The following is a 20,691-nucleotide window of genomic DNA, read 5'->3' on the forward strand; positions in this document are numbered from 1 at the left end:
TCCTCTTCACTTGTTCAAATGCTATCTGTCCTGCTAGACTTACATAAATTCTATTCTCTCCTTGAAGTTTTCCCCAACTAAACCAGCCCAGGGTGGTCACTCCCTTTGGGGACTGTCAGTGTTGCTATTAGAATATTTTATCAACTCCTGCCACCGTGGCTCCATACATTTACAACCTGCTGCCTACAAATACATGCTGGGCACCAAGCACACAGTGATGGTGGATAAACCATAAAGGGAGACAATTCAAGGAAGTCATATCTGGGCTTAAAGACTAGATTAACCATAGATCAGAAATGGACTGGAAATACTGGGCAGTGGATGGGCCCCCTGAGGATCCGTTCAGAGAGCAGGCAGTGGCATAAGAGCCTGGCTTCTGGGGAATAATGAGAAATTAAGAAAATTTCCCCATAGGATGGAGATCAGGACCAGGCATAATACTCAGAGTTAGAGGCAGACTGGAGTCTTCCATTACTAAATAAACAAAAAATAAATAAACTGCTTCCAGCTGCTGCCTTGTGCTCAGCTGGGGCCTGGAGAGTTGAGTAAAGACAACCAAAAAAAAACTACTAGAGAGGAGTGAATACAGACTGAGACAGAGTAAGAAAAATGGAAAATTTTTTCACTTAAAATAACCTGAAAGTAAAATTCCTTAACACGTGAAGAAAGCAAATGCTTAAAAAGACAGTGAATGAAATAAACAACTAGAAAATATATTCATTCAGAATTAAACTAAATTTATGAGAGGGACAAGAGTTTGTACATTCTGGATGTGCAAAGAAATAAACAAGACGAGCACATAAACATTTTTAAAAAGTTATGTTTTGAAAAGATAAAAAGGCTAAAACAACAGTTGGGAATGAAAAAGAACAAATTTTAAATTTTGGTAAAATATGCAAAATTTCAGAGTGATAATGAACTTCTAACCAAAGGAATAAAGAAGAGGTTAGTGAATTAAAAGCTATTATTAGGGCCAGCAATGGGTCCCAAATTGGGAAAGATTAAATATGTAAATCCCAACTAGACATACCATGACAAAACTGGAGATCATTGAAGAAAACAAAATATTTAAGACAACCACACAGAAAGGCCAGATTGTCACAAAGTGCCAGTTGCATCAACAATGAAATTAACAGCGGTAAGAGATACAGGACAATGGATCAATATCTCAAAATTGCTAACAAAAGTAAAACTGACTACCTAAAATTTTATACCCAGCTAAAATATCATTCAAGAGTGAGGGATAAATAAAGATATACAGAGATTAAAAGACTTTCCTAAATCTTCTCAACTCTAAATGAAATTGCTATTAAGTTAAGTCCCTCAGCAAGAATAAACCCAAAGTTAAGACTGAGAGGCCAGAAATAATGGCAATTCCTAAAACTGATAAAATGTTAGTAAGATTCATTAATTGTTGGCTGCTTAAAAAAAGTGTTTAAAAAAAAAAGCCAAATTAAACTCCAGGCAAAAATGGCAGGATGTTAAATGAGTTTTCAATCCTCAGCTAAAGCTTAATTGGGAGACAGATAAAAATACCAAATCCAGACTTCCCATAAAACGAAATGCAAAATATGTGCTCTAGGCAAATCCTAAGCTAAAGAAAGCTCATGCAGCAACAGCAATATCAGACCAAAAACAACGTTAATAGAAGGAGAGACATATATGATAATAAGGAACAGCCCACCAAAATGACATAAAAATTATGGTCTGTCTTGTATTGACCTCCTAATATAATCTGATATAGAGAAAGCAAAAGTTAACAGAATTAGAAGAAAATTTGACATATCCATGTAGTTGGAGGTCATACTTCTAAAAACTAACAGATCAAATAGACAAAAAGCAATTATTGAGGATAGAGATGATTCTAAACAACAAAATTCAAAGGTGGATTTTGACATACAGATCAGAACTCTGCAACCATCAGACAGAGAATATGAATTCTTTTCTAGTACTCCCAGAACATTTACAAAGTTTACGATGAAGAGTATTAAAATCTCAACAAATTCCAAAGAATCTGTTATCTAAACCATATACTAGAGGTATAAAATAACTACAACAATAGTTTTAAATTAAGTCACAGTTTCAAGCTGAAGCTAAAGAGATTGAAAATGAATGTAAACTACTCAACATAAAAATAAAAAAAGGAATAAAGTAAATCCAACAAAAATGAAAGGAAGGAAATAAATAAAAGAGCAATGAATAATGAGTTGGTTACTGAAGAAACAGTAGAGATCTCTGCAAACCCAAGCCTGGTTCTTTGGAACAGCTAATAAAATGGACACATTTCCCCTATGGCTGGTCACAGGAAGAAAGGCACAAATAAACAATAATAGAAATAAAATGGGAGCATATAACAGACATTTTGTCATAACTATTTAGAAACAAATTTTTGCTAATGATTTGAAAATCAAAAGGAATAATCTACTGGAAAAACAAAATCATTCAAGAAAAAAATAGAAACCCTGCCCTGTTTCTATTCTATTTCTGTTTCTGTTCTTTCTAAAAAATGGAACTAACCAATAAACATTAAAGAAACTGAATAATCAAAGCTGCCCCTGGGAAAAGAGAAAATACAACCCAGTTCATCGTATAGCCAATTTTTTCTAAATCTTCAAAGAAGTTTATCCCTTTTTTCTGATACAAACAAGTCCAGGAAACTGAAAAAGAGGAAACTGAAGAAGAAGATAGAATAATTCTTGATAGCAAGACTGGAGAAGTTAGCACGAGAAAGAAAATTACTCCCAGTCTTTTTGTATGCCTTCCTATGAATGCTGTGTGTTGTTCCCTTGGACCCGGAAGCAGCACTGACCTACTGACTGCAGGCATTAGATTACCTTTTCCTGCCCTTTCTGAAGCATGGTTTTCAACAGGGAAAGGTATTCCCTCCCAGGGGACATTTGGAAATGCCTGGGGACCTTCGGTTGCTAGAATGAGGGTGGGGGATGGTGGTGGCATCTGCTGGGTAGAGACCAGGGATGAGGCCCTTCACCGCACACCACACAGGATGCCCCACCACAGGGAATGTGGTGGTGGAGCCAGGCTGATGCCCTCCCTCGGCTTGGTCATCCATCCTCCACTAAGTTCCCAGGCAGAAGACGAATGCACCTGTGGAGCCATGGGAAGAGCCTGACTGGGGCCACAGGCATGCTGGTGTGGTGGTTGAACTCCTTTGCTGGCAGAGGTCACTTAGTGTAGGTGGCACGGCTGGCCTGGGGCACTGGAGGAGACAGTGACACTACTGGAAGAAGGCAGGAGCGCTGTCCTTGGCTGAGAGGGTGCAGAAGGGGTGCTCAGCCGTACTTACGTAAGCTATGCCTCCTTCCCGGGCATTAGTTCCCTGGCAGTGAAATCTTGAAATCACTCTATTTCAATTTCATGTAAATAGCAGTACCACTTTGTGGCTTTCCCTTCTACTGTTTGTTTGTTTCCTTTCTCCCTTCTGTTTAGTTCTTTGACTCTATCAAGATGCTGGTACTCTTGACATTTCTGTGAAGTCAAAAAATCCCTATGTACCAGATCGATCTCATATTCTTCTCCTTCTCTTTCTTCCTTTTATAAACCTCTGTAAAAATCTCTGTGTAGCACACTTTAGAGATCAGGAGATGCCATCTGTTGCCTTGTCTCCCTTTTGGGGAACCCCAAACTTGGTCTCCACCACCACTTCCTGATCACAGCAGAATAACCAGCTCCTAAAGGCAACAGGGATATTTTCACTCCTACCTGTGGCCACTGACCTCATGCATTTCTTTGATATTCCAAAACAAAAATCAGGTTGATCATCTGAATTGTGAATTATTCAATCTAGTGGCACTCAAATTAATAAAGCAAAGTCAGGAAACTTCCATCTATCGTGGTTATCCACTTGTAGCTATTTACCAAGCTAAGAAACTTGCCATATATGTAACATATTGTGTGAAGGAAAGGAAAATCTCTACTTTCTTCTAGAAACCCCTAACATTGTTTGCTGTGTTTTTGCTCCATATTGCTAGATGGCTTCTTTTCTTGTCACAGGTGAATCAAATGGTTGCATCCATTCATCTCTTTCTATCAGTTTTTCAAAAGAGTCATTCTCAATGGTTCCTGTTCACCAGAGGTGCTCACGTCATTCTACAAAAGGTCTGAAAACATCTTTTAAGTCCAATCTGTTCTTGTATTTTGCTTTACAGCCTAACCTGTTTATAAAATGCCTCTTCAGAAATGATACACTTGAATTTTTCTCATAGCAGCTTTTATCAAGACATTTCTAACTGCTTGGAGATAATATACCATTCATTTTCATATTATTCCTCTGAAAATGCAGAAAATATTATGCCACTTTACCCACGGTCAGAATACAGCATGTGGGAGTTGATTAATTCTCTTTTTGCCATTGTTTGTCCCTCTGCCACCCTGTCAGATCTTGGAATGCAGTCTTCTGAACATCCTTTGCAGTTAGCCAAATACCCCGTAGGAGGCTCAGTCTCCACTCCCACCCAGTCACTTGAGATGGCTTGTCTCCTTCATTAGCTGTAGGTCTGGTGTGCCTGCCTGACTGATGCAACAAGACATGTTGAACTCAGCATGGTTCAATGTATAGAACTGTAAGAGTGTTTCAGCTCCAAATAAAGAAGACTGAGCACTACAAATAGATGTATTATTTAATATATAAGCAACCTTGTATATTTATTTCCTGAATATAAAAAATGAAAACTTTGCAATTTTACAAAATGTTAGTAGTAGTATATTTTCACTTTTTTATTTGATCCTCATAACAATCTCACTATGTAGGCAGGGTTGACATCCCCAGTTTAAAGATGAATAAACTGAGACTTGGAGATATTTGGTCACTATCTCATTCCTTAAATCCAGTAAGGAATAGAGCACTTCCCACCAAATTATAATGCATATGGCAGTTCGTCCCATTGTCTGTTACCATTCATTCTTTTCTATTCCCACTGTAACATTTTCTCTAAACTCTACTAACATACATTGCCTCCATGCCCGCTTCCTATGATCAAGATACGTAATTTCCCTGAAACTCAGCTTTTATCATATTCATGCCTTACTTGAAAATCCTCAGTAATTATCAATTGTCACGAAATAATAAATATGCATAGGTCTCTGTGCCCAGTTCCTGATGCAGAGCTCCTAAAACTCTCTTAATTTTCTAAGCAATAGGTGTGCTAGGAGCATCTTTTGCTCTGATATTTAGCCTTTGGCCCTGGTTCCTGATGGAGAGCTCCTAATTCCCTGGAATTGTTGGGGTGCTAGGAGAACCTTTAGTCTTGGAGGGCTCCTCAACAGCTCCTGGGTCAGGGCTTGGTCACCAGAAAGACCAACCATGAATAGGAGCTTAGAACTTTCAACCACCCCTCACCCCCACCATTCTCCAGACACAGGCGAGGGGCTGGAAATTGAGTTAATAAATAGATCATGCCTGTATGATGAAGTGGCCATAAAAGCCCATAAATTCAGATAGCTTCCCGTTTGGTGAACCCACCCACACACTGGGAGGGTGGCACACCCACTTCCATGGAGACAGAAGCTCCTGTACTCAGGACCCTTCTGGGCCTTATCTTACGTACCTCTGAAATCTGGCTGTCCATCTGCATCCTTTGTCATATCTTTGATTATATAATAAACTGATAAACATTAAATAAGTGCTTCCCAGAGCTCTGTGAGCTGCTTAGCAAATGACCCAACCCAAGGACAGGGTCATGGGAACCTCTGACTTATATCCAAATTGGACAGAAGTTGTGGGCAACATGGGGACCCACTCCTTGAGACTGGCATCTGAAGTGGAGGGCAATGTTATGGGATCTGCACTGGCTCCTATTAGTGTTAGAACTGCACTGAACTGTAGGACCCTCAACTGGTGCTGGAAATGGGTCAGTGTGGGGGAAGCCAAGAACATGTCAGAAGCATTGTGGGAACAGTAGATGAGAAACTAGAGAGTTTTCTCTCTTATAGCTTCTCAAATGGAAATAAAAAATATCTAGCATACCAGTGAAGGTCTATCATAATATGATTTGTAAATTGTCCTCCCAAACTGTCCTCTCACACAAAATTTCTGTTATCCACGCTGATGTGTTCACTGACCCTGAGTATGTTGGACCCTTGCTGGCCTCAGGGCACACCATCACCCACATGACATGCCAATTGGGGCCCCCATGCTGCTCAGGCCCAGCCACACCTCTCTCCTCTCTAGGGCCTTTCTTTAGCAACTGCAGTAGAGGCCACTTCGATGACTCCTGCATTTACAGCTTCTCACTGACTGCTGCTTAGGCATTCATGCATCTCTGTCCCTCATGGTGCCTAATACAGCATCCATGGAGGGAGACGTTTGGTTAATATTCATTGCTTGGTTGACACCACATTGAAAATATGATATCAAGCAGAAAATTTACTTTTGGGGGGAGAAAAAGAATGTTTAACTATTGTCCACCTACAGAAATGTCAGAATTTGTACTGAGTCACAGACTGATAGCATGAGTGGGGTTATTTATACCAGGCCTTGTTTCAGTATTGCCTATTAACAACCTGGGTGTTTTGAGCATCTGTGGCCACTAGAAGCAGCCTTTAGAGAACAGTTTTCACATCAGTCACCTTTGTTCTTAGGACAGTGACATATATCACGCACCTTATGAATATCATTTAACTCTCATTTCATAAATTTGATATACGAAGGACAGATCCAGTGCAAATTTTCCATTAAACAGCATTATTCTGGGCATGGCATAATGTGTGCAAGCCAAACGAGGCCCTCATGGGCTGGTTAGTGTTTCACAGAGGAAATGTATCCTTTTTGGCCAGAAAGCTGTGCTAAGCCCACCACCCTTCTCTTTTGAGCACCCTGCTTTCTGGAAGAATTCATCAATAGCACCTGAAAATCCACACATTCCTCTGAGGGTTCAAATGGCAGCAGCCAATATTTAAGTGCAGGAAAACAGAATACGGAAAATAAACACCAGTGATACAGCTTCTCTTTGCAAAGTAGCCATCTTCCCTCCAACTCTTTTCTCTTCTGTCTGGCTTCGGCTTCACATTTATTTATGTTGGAGATGCAGCATTACAGACCACGCAGCACCCAGAACTCCAGGCAGTGGTGACACAGAAAATATTTTATACTCTCATTGATCGGTCTGTCTGTGCATTTATAATTAGAGGTTCCTGTACTTCTGATAGAAGGATCACAGAGTCGGCACCAAACCGAAATTGGCTGCTGCACAACCTATCAGTGATTCCACACAGCGTTCTTGTAGAAGTGAATGAATGTTTCGCGGAAAATCTATGGCAGGAAAAGTGTCCCTGACGTCATACTGAAAACTGTGAAGTGCTGCTAGAGGAAATTGTGTGACTGGTGATTGGCTCTCTTAGGAAAGAATGATTCCCAACCCCACCAGCCTGGAGGGCTTCCTTCCCCTCCCCAGAGTTCCAGCCCTGCACCCTCCGGGCCCTGCTGCAGGCCCATGACACCTGGCCACCTCCCAGCTGCCCCAGCTCAGCCCCCTCGCTGGAGGCAGGTGGCTCCTCCCTGCACCTCAGGACATGAGGTTCAGCTTCCGCTTCTCCTCCTGATGCCTTGACATCTGCATTCCTCCTTCAGGCACCCACGTGAAGATGCGACAAGGGAGAAGCCAAAGGCCTTGCTGGCCTCCTGCCTTGCCCTTCTTCCCTGCTGAACTTCTCAGAACAGTTTCCTTAGGAAATCTCAGTTCCCTCACTTTCCATTGCTTTTCATTCCACCTCCAACTAAGCAGCTTCCTGAAACTGCTCTCATGAAGCAGCCAGTGGCCTACCCGTTCCCAGACTCTTGAGCTCTTTCCTTTCCTGACTCCTTGACATCCTGTAACTCATTTGCTGCGTCCTCTGCTGACGCCTAGAAACCAGGCTGCCAGATTCTGCCCTTGTCTGCCCTTTGCCCTGCTGCCCTCCTCAGCCTCTGCCCTCCAGGCGTTCAATTCATCCAGCAGCTGCTAACACCCAGATCTGTTGGAATTCTGGAAGGTGCCACACCTACCAGCCTGGAGACACCTGTCCCACTATGTCCAAAAAGTTGCTACTCCTGCATTCCCACCATGTCCCTATTGTTCCCAGAACATTCAGCCTCATTCCCACTTCTCTAGAAGACACAAGGACATCTAGGACTCTGCCCTCCCTGGGGCCCCCTACTCTCAGCTGATCACAAAATTTTAAAGAATGAAATTGCTCATTTCCCCGGAGTCTCTTTCTATTATGCCTTAGTTCAATCTCTCTCCATTCCCTGCCCATCTGAGTAGTTGTCTAAGTGGTGTTCCTGATGCAGGACTTTACCTCTCCGCCCCACCCCGGCCCTCAACCTAAGGAAACTGACCGCATCCTTCAAACCGTTCAGGATCCCGGCCTGCTGTCCTGCAGGCAGTGGAGGCCTGCTGCCTCTTTGCCACATGGCACATGCTCCTCAATTTCTCTGTGCCTTCATCTTACCGCCTCTGCAACGGGGGCAAAAATAGCATCCACCTCACAGGGCTATTGGGGGGCCTGACTAAATTAACCTCTGTCCTGCTGGAAGCATGGCCCTGCAGCCAAGTCAAAGCTGGACGAGGGTCCTCAGCAGGACACTCAGCTCGCAGGCCCATCGGCTCCACCTCCCTGGCCAGCCTGGGACCCCTCTCTTCCCTTTGCCTCTTTTCTTCACTTCCTTGTCTTTTCTGCCAAGAATGGCCTCCCTCCTGTCCAAGTGTACCTTCAGGTCAGCGCAGTATCCCCTTCTGAAAGATTGTCCCAGGTTCCTGTCACCCTCCTCCCACCTCCAAAGAAGGGAGGAACCAGCAGAACCCTTTGCCCCTCGGTGTTCCTATCAGCACCTAGGTCATCCCAGCACTTACAACAAAAAATCACCATGTCTCCTGGGTGGCCGTCACCTCCCTGACCGTTGGAATCTGGACTCACCTGCCCAGTGAGTGGTATGCAGTAGGTGGTAAATGGATACTGGCTGAATTAAATTTTTTGAAGTTGTCAATTTAGTGAAAATCATGGCCAAGCATAATGATTTTGTGCTGGGTTTAGATTATATCATTATTGATTTAGGGTGTTTATTCTGCCCTGAAACTTTAATAACCAGTTTTGGATCTTCTCTTAAAATAATAATTTTGAAAGTTTTACTCTTACTTAGGATTTCGATATGTCAAATTATTTTCTATAAGAAATCTTATGGATAATACAGAGGTTATTTTTTAATTTTCTACATCCTAAAAAAGATATGAAATCTTAAAAATGCTCTGTTTGCTTTAATATGACTGCAATTTGATAAATATTTTGGATGTTTATTTGCAAAAGAATATAAAGAATATTTTAAAGAGTTGTTTGGTGGAGCTGAAACATCACCATTGTACTCCACACAAATGAAATATTTATTGTACTGCGTGTTTTTTTTTTTAATTCCTTTCTCTTTACTATTGCTTAAATCTTATATTTTTTAATGTGTTACCAAGGAGAAAATGTGAGAGCGAATTCCACAGAGTAGACGGTACATCCTCCCCTCCTCCTCCACCAACACACACACAATGATGTCTGCATATGTTCTAATTCTTACCCCCGGGGTTTTGTTCCAGGCCTGAAAAAGACAGCCTCCCACTGAACAAATAAACCCTCCAAAGGATGTGTTTTTCTTTGGTGTTCCTGCAAATGAGCACATATCTGTGCTGTGTTATATGGTGTTTCTGAAGGGCATTTTATTATTTGTACTAAAATAGGAAAATGTGCAGAAACTATGGTTTGCTTATTTAAGATGCAATTCTTTCTTTAAATCAGTGTCAAAAGGCATGAATTCAGTCCCATGAATGACTTTATTCTGAAAATCATGAATAAAATTTGAGTTTACCCGCTAAGACTTATCCTTGGGTCCAAGGAAAATGGTATGCATAGCCTTAATTTGTTAACTGAACCTAAATACTATTGAAACTACATTTCCAGAATGAACTATGGAAAGAAATCAATGTTAGAAATTGACGGATAGGTTATATAACAATATTCTTCCTCATACATGCTTAGAAAATTATATTTGTACTATTGAACCCTTAAAATCTGCCCACAATATTTCTTCTATAATCCAGTTTTTCTTCTTTCTTTAATCTTGGTTTCTTTGGTTTAATGATAGTTATTGAACGTAAATGCCATTTACGATGGCACTTTCCAGCTGTGTGCCGAACTTCATATTTAAGTACCAGTTTGTAATCAAAGAATGATTCCAGCTCAGTTCTCATTAGCATTAGAGGTTTTAGCAATTCCCAATTATTTTTCTAAAATTGCCTATTTTAATTAAGTAAAATATTGTGGATTTAAGATTATGAAGTGTTCAAGTATTATTTCACCTCTAACTAATTAGTGAAAAAAAGAGAAATAATATTTGGTAAGAGTAAGTGGCTATTTATAAAAGAAATGTTTCTGTGTGTTCCAATGCCTTAATTTATGGAAAGAAGTGCAAACTCTTCTTGAAATTCTATTGCATATAGAATAGAATTTGCAAATATTCTTTACCCAAATATACCCTGAACTGATCATTTGTTCTAATAAAATGTAAATCTGTATACTGATTAGAGCCAAAGTGTTCTCCCTTGCCTTCTAGATTCCTCTAGAACAGTTAAAAATAGCTATTTCCATTTCATTCACCAGAAAGGAACAAAGCCTAGAACTTAAAAAGGACCCGTATTGTAACTGTGAGTATCACAAGTTCTGTGGTTCCTCTACCTTACCTCCGGGTCTGCATTCTCCTCCTGACATGAGAGTACCTCAAAGGATACCAAGGAAAACTGGCTCTCACCCACCTTCCCAGCAGCTTACAGCAACGTCGGGAGGTGTTGAAAGCCATTACTAACTGACGTTGGCAATATGATTATGAAAAATCCGCCTTTCATAATTTAGTGCAGACACGGTGACCACCCAAGTTGTCATGTGAAGGCAGAGATCACAACTACATGGTGGCACATGACAACACACCACAGTGCCTTCCTACCCCGCGCACCAGGCGCAGTGTGAGTTCCAGAGGGCACTGGGCTAGGCGAGAAGCCTGCTTGGTTGTTTCAGGGCAAAGCCAGCATTTTGCAGTTTGGTGAACTGATTATGCAGTCTTGATGAGCTCATTAGAGGACAATAAAGGAAAATAGATACAATTTGCAATATGTGTGGACAAATTTCCATATAGAATAATTTTTGTTTGTGTTTAAATGTTTGGTGGAAACTTTGTATCATAAGGAAAGGTTGATTTTCTCTTTAAATCTTCAGGCCAAAGCTTATCCTTTAAGCACAGTATAGTCAGAAATTTTTATTCTTTATGACCAACATAGATGATATTGGTAAATTTTGATTCTGAGAGATACACACTTTCCTTATAATGGTGGAGTGCTCCCCACGGATAAGGGTGGGAGTCACCTTGGAGTCCCCCTATGCATTTTCAGAGTTGTTTCACTCATCCACCTGATTCGAGAAATAATTCAATTGGAAGATTATATTTTACATGTATTTTTATTAAGATACTACTTTCAGAATTGTTGTCCAGTGCAATCAACGTGCAATTTTAGGTACTATATTTTAAAATAACAAAAACAATGAATTTGTCTTTGTTTCCAGTTTGATTTGTGACTTCTTGACATTTATAAAGAGGAATTTTTTACAACAGTTTGCAGCCTGTGTCACATGACAATTTGGAGCATCCCAAATTGATATAGGCCAACTGGATGGATGGCTCCATTAAATACAGTGGAAATCAATAAAGACAAATGCAAACTACTGTCTTGAACAGTAATAATCCTATAAATACAAAATAAGAAAGAAAGCCAATTAGATTTAGCATGGGAGAAAGATGAAAAGGTTTTGATAAGTGAAAACTGTAGCCAACTGTTTGGGGAACATACATGCTATTGAGTGTAGTAAGATACATGGAATAATTCTTCCTCCAAATGGAAAGCTTTCAGCTATAGTACCAGGCCTTATAGGATGAAGTTGGGAGGAAAGAGAAAAGAAATGATTGCCAACATTGGTGAGAGACTGAGATGCCAGGTTGTAGGTAGAAGAGCCACTGTGACTTCCATTCAGTGGTAATACATTCCTGGGGGCCGGTGGGCATTTGTGAGAGCCTGCAAGAAGAGTATTTTAATGTCTCCTCTCCGCAGTGGAGATGTCCTGGGACACAGGGAAAGTGGGAAGAGCCAATTCCTCAGTCCTGGCTCTGAGACTCCTCTGGGGTCAGTGCTGTGGAAACGGTGGTGCCCTGCAGCAACCGCCCTGTGCAGGCTCCAGGGAGCCGTCCCAATAGATGCAGAAGCTGCAGAAGCCCAGGGTTGCTGGGGCAAACAGAAAGGTCAGAGAGAAAACAAGATAAAACACCTACGGTGTCATTTTAAATGGCTTTTGTAGGTACACAGAGGTCATTCTCCATTGCCTCTGCAGGGGTGATGAGGAACGTAGTCAGCAACCTCGATATTTAAGTTAAACACTAGAAAGATCATTTCGACAGCTCAGGGAAATACTCTGACAGTTCATCTTAAAAGGTTAAGGACTCTTCCTCATTTGTAGTGTGTAGTACTGCATGAGATGGACTTTTGGAGGAATTGTTATATTTTCAGTATTGAAGCACACAAAAAGAACAAAAAACTATAGGAGGAGGAAAGGGATTAAGTAAGCCAAGCTGATTTGCCAGAAATTGCTTCACTCTGTGGTCTGGATATTACTTTCTGCTCATACAATCAAGGCTTGCCAGATTGAGGACATAAAAACGCTGAATGACCAGTTAATCTGAATTTCAGATGAACAACAAATAATTTTTTGTATATGTCATATAATGTTTAGACATACTTCCACTAAAACATTTTTTATTATTTTTCTGAAATTTAAGATTATTAACTGGGCATCCTGTGTTTGTCAGGCAACCACAGAAATAACCACGTGCCTCATACATACATACATGTGGACATCTGTGGGCTACAAGCCAAAACTTTCATATCAGTAAGATATGGTGAAAGTTCCTATCTCTGAAACACTGGAAGTTAAGTTACCAGATGTAATTACTACCCCAAGGGGGGACTAATATAATTTTTTAATTAATATGAAAAAAAATGGAAATGTATATATGTATGTGTGTGTGTATGTCATCACATATATATATGTCATAACTGATAATGCAAAATTAGTTAACCTTGGTCTCTGAAGCCCCCACACCCCAATGACTGAATTAACGTCCTAACTAGTACCTTCAGCTTTGCTGCCTATTCCTCATCTCTGATCTATACCAAACTTCCAAATCAAGTGATGGAGACCCTGCTTTCCTTGTGTGCTTGAAAGTTTCAGTGACTGTCCAAATTGGCATAGACTCTTCCCGATTCCCTCTTCCCAAACCTGTTTCTGCCTCCTTCACCCTGGATCACACTCTGTGCTAGACAGTTACAGGTTTGACCAGGGATGAAAAGGCATGTCTTACATAACAAAGTGTAACACTGACGAGGACAAGAGAGGGATCTGACGAGGGGCGTGGGTAATTCCAGCTCAAGGAGCCAGGGACAGCCTTCTGGGGGAGGTGGCATTCGAATGATGCTAAAGAATGAGTGGAATGTGGCCACGGGAAGATGTGGATGAAAAGCATGGCAGGCTGAGGAGACAGGACTGGTAATGGGGACACATCTTCCATGTTTAAGCACAAGAGTCCCCAGTGGGCTAATTGTATGAGGACACCCACATTCAAGGTGATACTGACTTTTTCGTAATCTGTAGAAACTTTTTGGGTGTTGTGGCACAATTATAGCCATACAACAGGAAAATTTATCTGCCAGCTATTTTAAGCATCAGAAACTAGAAAGTTAATTAGAAACATCTCTGATCTGTGCCTTTAAATATTCATTGTCAATATCACCATAACCCACTCATCTGACTGTAAATCCAACACCCAATTCAAAAATCCTTTCTGACTTTTCTGTCCTATCCCCACTCCAATTGAAGATCATATTCCAACCTGCCTCTGTGTCTAAGCACCTTCTCTCCTTCGCTCTCTCACTACGCCAAGCTGTTCCTAGTTGTGTACACTGTGCCTTCTTGGCAGCTCGTCTTTCGCTGTTCCATTACACCTCTCTTATTCGAGTCCCTCTCTCTAGAGTGCGCCACACCTTTTCTCTGAGTTCCTCCTTGAGGACTGCTTCCTTTAGGAACTCCTACTTGAGCCCCTCAGACAGGCTTTTCCAGGACTCCCCTGCAGAGCCACTCCTTCCACTGGCTGGGAGCCTCCTTTGGGTGGGTTCCCCACTCTCCCCATGAGCTTGCCCTGGTTTCTCTTTGGATCTTGTACCTGCAGCCTCTCTCCCTCCCTCGGGGTTGTCAGCTGCTCTTCTGGACTCAACCATCGCCTACCCATTCCCACATGCTCTTGACTCCAAAATTTCAGTTCCAAATTTTCCTCTAAACCACAGACCTTTGTATCATACCACCTGTCTTCCCAAAGGTCTCAAAGACACTCCAGACTCAAAATGGTAAAGCTAATCTCTCATCTTCCCCCAGTCTGCTCCTCCCCCAATGCATCTCCATCCACCCAGTCACTGGAGGACCCTGGGAGCCATTTTAGACCCCTTTCTCTCTTTTCCTAAACCGTCTCCCAAGACAATTAGTGGCAAAGCCTTATCTGTGTTGTGTCCTTACTACTCGTGCCCAGCAGCTCTCTTCCTTTCCAGCGCTGCTGCCTTGGTTCAGGCTGGGGCTCTGTCTCCTCCCGTCGCCCACCAAGCCGTCTGTGTTTGCTTTCCGTTGCCAGCAGACCATCAGTGGTCCGGCAGCACCAGTTTATTATCTCACGGCTCTAGTTCAGAAGTCCAACACAGGTCTGCTGGGCTGAAATCACGCTTTGGCAAAGCTGTGTCCCCTTCTGTATGCTCTCGGGGAAAATGTTTCCCTCCCTGCTCCAGCTTGCACTTCTTGGTGCACGGGCCCTTCCTCCATCTTCAAGGCCACAACTGCACCTTCCTGACTTTTCTTACTTTGACACCTTTAATGCACCTCTTTTAAGTACCTTTGGACTACATTAAACCCACCCAGAGTATCCAAGACAAGCCCCCCATCTCAAGGTCCTTAATTTACGCACATCTGCAAAGTTCCTTTTGCTGTGGAATGTAACACGTTCACAGCTTCCAGGAGCTGGGATATGGGCTTGGGGCTAAGCATTATTTTGCCTGCCACACCATTACTGGAGTGATCTTTCTAGAGCACACCCCTTTCCTTACTTGTAATTACTAACTACCGCCAATAAGATAAAATCCAAACATCCTAGTTGGCTACGTAAGGCTCTCTATCTCTGTCCCTGCTCAGGAAACACCCAACATTCAAGGAACTGTGTCCTGCTGTTCTGTGCCCCCGTGCCTTTGCTGGCCCTGCTTTCCCAGCCAGGAGTGCCCTTCCCTTCCCACGCTGCCATGAATGCAGCGGAGCCTCTCCAGGTCTACCTTCAGACGCAGAAATGCACACTCCGTCCTCTGGGCGCATGCTCTACCTGTATGCGCTCCTCTCGTGCCCCCTCTAGCCCGTCATTTTTGCCTATGGACCTCCACACACTCACACACTAGACGGCAAGCCCCAGCAGGGCGGGGAAGCAGTCTGATGTACCACACCCCCAGGACTTCCTTTACACAGCGCCTTGCAAACTTCAGCTGAAGGGGTGGGTGGGTATGCGGAAGAACGCATCACGCGCGAACCCAGACGTTCCCAGGTCCACGTGAGGAGAGTTACCCAGTGGGTTCAGAACGTAAATAATTCTCTCTCAGAACAAAAATAAAAGGGAAACAAACTACAGTACTAGTAAATTAAAACCACCAACATCTGTCATTCTTCATGTTCTGTTCCCCGTGGTTTTGGTCACTTGGTATTTTATTTATCCAACACTTCCTGAGTGGTAACTCTATAAAAATTGTCACTAGAGCAGAAAAAAATGGGATAAAATCCACTCATAAGTTGACAACTAATGAGTATTGGCAAACTGGTGGACTTTAGCTCTGACATTTCTATTAGGACCCAAGAATTCTTGCAAAGGAAGGCAAGAAAAAAGAAAACCATTTATGAATTTCCCCAGACCCTTTATGGATCCAGACCCTCATGACCGTGGGTGGCAGTAATATTTATCATGCCCTCCGTTTCATAGAGGAAAAACGGTAGTTCTGTGAGATGCAGTGATTCTGCCACATTCTCTGGGAAGTGGAAAGCCCACACTGGACCTTAGCCTCCTTTTCTGCCTCAAATAACATGAGGCTGCCCACTGGGTTAACACCTGAACCTACAGGGAGTGGCCACCTTAATTCACATTTGGGCCTGGAAGATACTGAGATTGGCTTGAGTGGAGAATTGCAGTAAAAGCAGCCACGGTGAGATGGAAGAGGGAGAGGCGGGTTTTAGTAACCTGCTTGTGCATGCCTGGTTGAACTGAACCACTAAACCTCTTTCACCCATCATTACTTGTGTCTCAGGATGGGGAAGGAGCTATTTGAGCTGATGAACCCTTAAAGATCAAAGATTCCATTTTTATGCAAATGGCCAAGAGCAATAAAACCTGGGAAAGAGAAGTCCTGAATATAAATTACGATAGCATGTGTATTACTGAAAGGCACAGCAAGCCAGACTGTTATTCAGAATTAAACTTGTGGCAATGACAACTTTTAAAATTAGTGTTTTCAGTTACTTTTTAAATGGGAGGAGTAAAATATAACCTTGAGTTTCATTGCTTCTGTAATACATCACAATCTTAAAATGACTTAAATATGTAATTTTGAATGATGTATTATTAGGAAATAATGTTGTAAACTCCTGTGGGCGCGGGTTTGTGGTGCTGAAAGCTGAGCATATTAAGTTCCATTTCCACACTAAACATGCCTTCTTTAGTTTTAGAAACCCATTTTGTGATCGCCGCTGACTGATTATTCGTTTTGCTGCCATATTAACTGAGTCTACCTAAGAATTCATGCCTACTTGCTTCCTGATTAGACCATTATCATGTTGCTTGGAGGCAGAACACTGCACTGAAAAATAAGCTGCTGTGAACGTCAGGAGCAAAGAGCATGAACTTTGAAGCAACAGAGAATAGGTCCATTCATGGATGATCTGCCTGCTGGCTGTGTGACCTCAGGCAATTTCGTTAACTTCTCTGAGTTCCTTTAGTCTTTGTAAATGGTTATGTGAGGGTCACATGATAGACTTTTTCAGGGATTTAAATGTTGCATTTGTCTGGCACTTGGTAAACATTTAAAAACATCATTGCTCTTTTTAGCTAAAATAAAGGAATCAATGTGCTCTAAAGAAATTGACATGCATCTTCCATCCTTATTATACCTGCATTTTTACAATGCATGTATTTTTAAAAACTAGTGTTGAAGGTTTAGTGGGAAGTGTACAGACTGAATCCCAAGTTATGGGTTTTAGTTCTGGCTCTATACTCCTTAGCTTTTTTTTCTTCCTCCATTAGCCATCATATTGAGTATTTAATATAAAGGCATTCTGCTAACTTCTTTCCACATATGACATTATTTACTCTTACAAGGTCATGCATAACCTTGATCAAATTATTTATCCTTTCTGGATTCTTCTGCAAAATAAGAGTGTTGAGCACTTTCTCCCGTCACTTCAGCAGTAGTATCCTGAAAGAACACCTTCAACAAGTTGTCTTCTCATCCCACTTGAATTCTGGAGCCAGCTGTCCTAGGGTTTTCATGATCCTATGAGACACTTCCTCTCTCCTTGCTGGTGGCCACAGTCTGCATCATTTTCATTACCACGACTCTGTCCACCTGCCCCTCCAGAGGGGGTAGCAGCCCCTGCTCAGCCCCACTATCTCCTTGCTTACTAGCCCTTTTCCTACAGAGCCTGGCTTTCACCTGCTGGGTGTTGCTTACCCATTTCCATACCTGAATTGCTTTTATTTTAATTGTTTTTGCTGTATGTCTAAGAACCATTACTAGAGTAAGAGACCCAAAACAAAGAAATTACTCTGTACTATCTGTCCTCTGTCAAGTCCAAAGGATGGACTCACTGTGCTCTGTGGTATTTAACGGACATCATACTCTGATGAGATTTCTCAATTTTGACAGAGTTAATGCTTCCAGGAAACTTCATTAAGATTCTGTAGCCATTTTAATAATCAGGAAATGATAGAAAACATATCTGTGAGTATCAAAAATGCACCTACTTCAAAGCTGCCAACACAACACTAATAATGTTCCCTATTCGTCATCCTTTCTGTACCTCAAGATGGCTTGCTAAGTGTACTTAATATCCAGAATACTTAATTTATCACTGAGTTAACTCAAATATATTTGTATTTCTTTTCATGCAGAGCCTCACAAGTCACCAAGACTTAAAATAATGGAGGTCTGACCTGTAGGTGAATAATTACTTTTTTCCTTTCCTTGTATTGTACTCACTAAAATATATTGCTGCTTGAGTAAATGGTATAGCTTTTGTCCCAAATTTTAACAAAATAGCTATTTTACAGGAGCTTGAGGTACAGTGTACACAGTGTTGACATCATGATAGGGAAGTGAGGCATTTTAGTAATTAAGTTAAGCAGTTATTTTTGCCCCCACAACTCAATTTTCTTTCCAATTTTTCTGGCCCCAATTCAGAATTACTGAACCTGAAACTTGCTGAGAAGAATGTATGTACTCAGCTTAATTTCCCCCTTTAATATGCTCACGGGAACAAAACCTTCTCTTCTTGGAAGAATTCCCACTATACTCCCTATATTTTTTCTTCCCTCCTCAGCAATCATATAAGCATTTAATATGTTGGGCATTCTGCTAGGTTCATTCTAATAGTATCTTATTTACCCACAACAACTTCTGGGGCGATGAGGCACCTGAAGCACAGAGCTCTTAGCTGCCCAGGTCACAGTGAGGAGGGGCAGGAGGGGCAAATACTCGCGTCTGTTCCTTTGCAGAAGATGCTGCATCTTAGTATCCTCCAGGCCATGTCACTGACACTACTTGACCCCTGCTACATTTTGCATCTTCTTAAATCTCTGGAGGAGTTTGGGGTCCTCCAGAATTTGGTTCTTACTTTACTGACCCTACTTTGTCACTACAAATGACAAAAGTTTGAATCTTTTCCATCAGCGAGACTAATCTTTTTATTCCCCAGGATGCACCACAGTTGTATTCTTTTTGATAAAGGCCTTATTTGGAATGTTCACTATCAGATTTCCAGGACATGTTGTACTGCTTCTTGTTTCTTATTTTTGTCTCCCCACCACCACCATTTAATACAATGCCTTGCAGAACATTCCATATTAGAACATTTAGATCTACTTGTTTATACAAAAGACTGAATGATTCCTTTGCATGGCTCTACACATATCTATAACTAGTTCTCTTTTGCTGGGCATTAAGGTTGTTTCTAGGATCTTGCTATTAAAAGGAAATTATAACTTGTATTTTGTGCTGCAAATATTTTGTATATTCCTATGAATACATCTAAGAAATATACTCTTAGGAGTAGAATATTTCATTTTGAAAGATATTGAGGTCTACATCTTCTTAATTTTGAGTTTTTCCTTTGGGTGCCCTCTGACACCCAGGTTGGGAGGGAGTTTGTCCTGTGGCTCCCTGGCTAACAGCTGTGCAGCACAACACCCAGTAGAAATCACTGAGAGCTGTGTGGACCTTTCAGAATCCAAGGGCTACTTGTTTCAGTTTTAGAAAGGGGTTAAAGTTCTAGAAATTTATTAAAATGGTTTGATTTAGTCATAATAGTAATATCTTCTCAAATAGATTTGCATGAAAAGTCTAGAACTGACCAGGTATGTACCTGTCAAAAAGCACTTGGCCCAAAGGATCAAATAAAACTCATCAGGAGAGCTGCCTGACTCCAAGGGTGGTAAACGTCTCCTGAGCAGCCTTGGGTCTGGGGCCTGCCGGAGCATCCAAAGCTGGGATCTGCCAGGAAGAAAAGCCGAGGCTAACCAGCCAGCAGCTGGCGTCTCCCAGCCAGAGAGCCAGGAACACTAGGTCTGGGCAAGTGGTGATCTACAAAGAGGGCGTCCTATGAAGTGGGGTCTGGCCAGGGAGAAGCAGCAGGTGGTCCTGGGAACCGGGCATCATTACCAACGTGGTTCCAAGGTTAGTGAAGTCCTGGAGGACTGTTGTTCTCATTCCTGGTTGGATATTGAATCACATGGGTATTTTAAAAACTTTGATGCCGATTGCCAGTCCCACTTGTTCTGCAATAATCCCAACCCCTCAAATGCCTCTAAGTAATCTGAGTCATGTGTTCTTGACAGTCTTTCCAGCTTTCACTTAGTTTCTGCCACCTTCTCTCCACTTGCTCTATCGGATCCATGCTGATGACCAGAGGAACTGCCTATGTGACCTTCTCCTGCTTCCTGGTCCCACAGAGATTCAGGACTGGGAACCAGCCTAGGCATGGGTGTATTTAAAGCTCCCCAAGGAGCAATATGCAGCCAAGGAAGGCTAAGAACACTGCAGTAGGGCCACAGCTGCCAGAGCTGGTGAGACTGACTCAGGGGTCCAGCCCCAGCCAATCAGGGCATGGTGGTCTCCTATCCCTACTGGGAAATGAGTTAACAGCAAAGGGATGGAGACAGAGAGCCAGTAATGCAGACCAGGTCAACCCAGCAGAGCTAGAAAGGGCTGCACAGTGCAGCCTTAGGGTTCCCTGGAGACCACAGAGCTAGATGAACTCAGACTGTTATCAGCTCGGTTT

The 20,691-nt window shown here is 42.0% G+C and overlaps 1 protein-coding gene across 2 annotated transcripts in view; it reads left to right on the forward strand.

Moving 5' to 3' along the window:
• PACRG (parkin coregulated) overlaps positions 1–20,691 on the forward strand; it is a 428,345-nt gene that overhangs the window by 289,046 nt on the left and 118,608 nt on the right. The gene's annotated exons all lie outside the window — the stretch shown is intronic.

This window comes from Manis javanica, chromosome 13 (assembly GCF_040802235.1).
Source record: "Manis javanica isolate MJ-LG chromosome 13, MJ_LKY, whole genome shotgun sequence".
Classification (NCBI taxonomy): domain Eukaryota; kingdom Metazoa; phylum Chordata; class Mammalia; order Pholidota; family Manidae; genus Manis; species Manis javanica.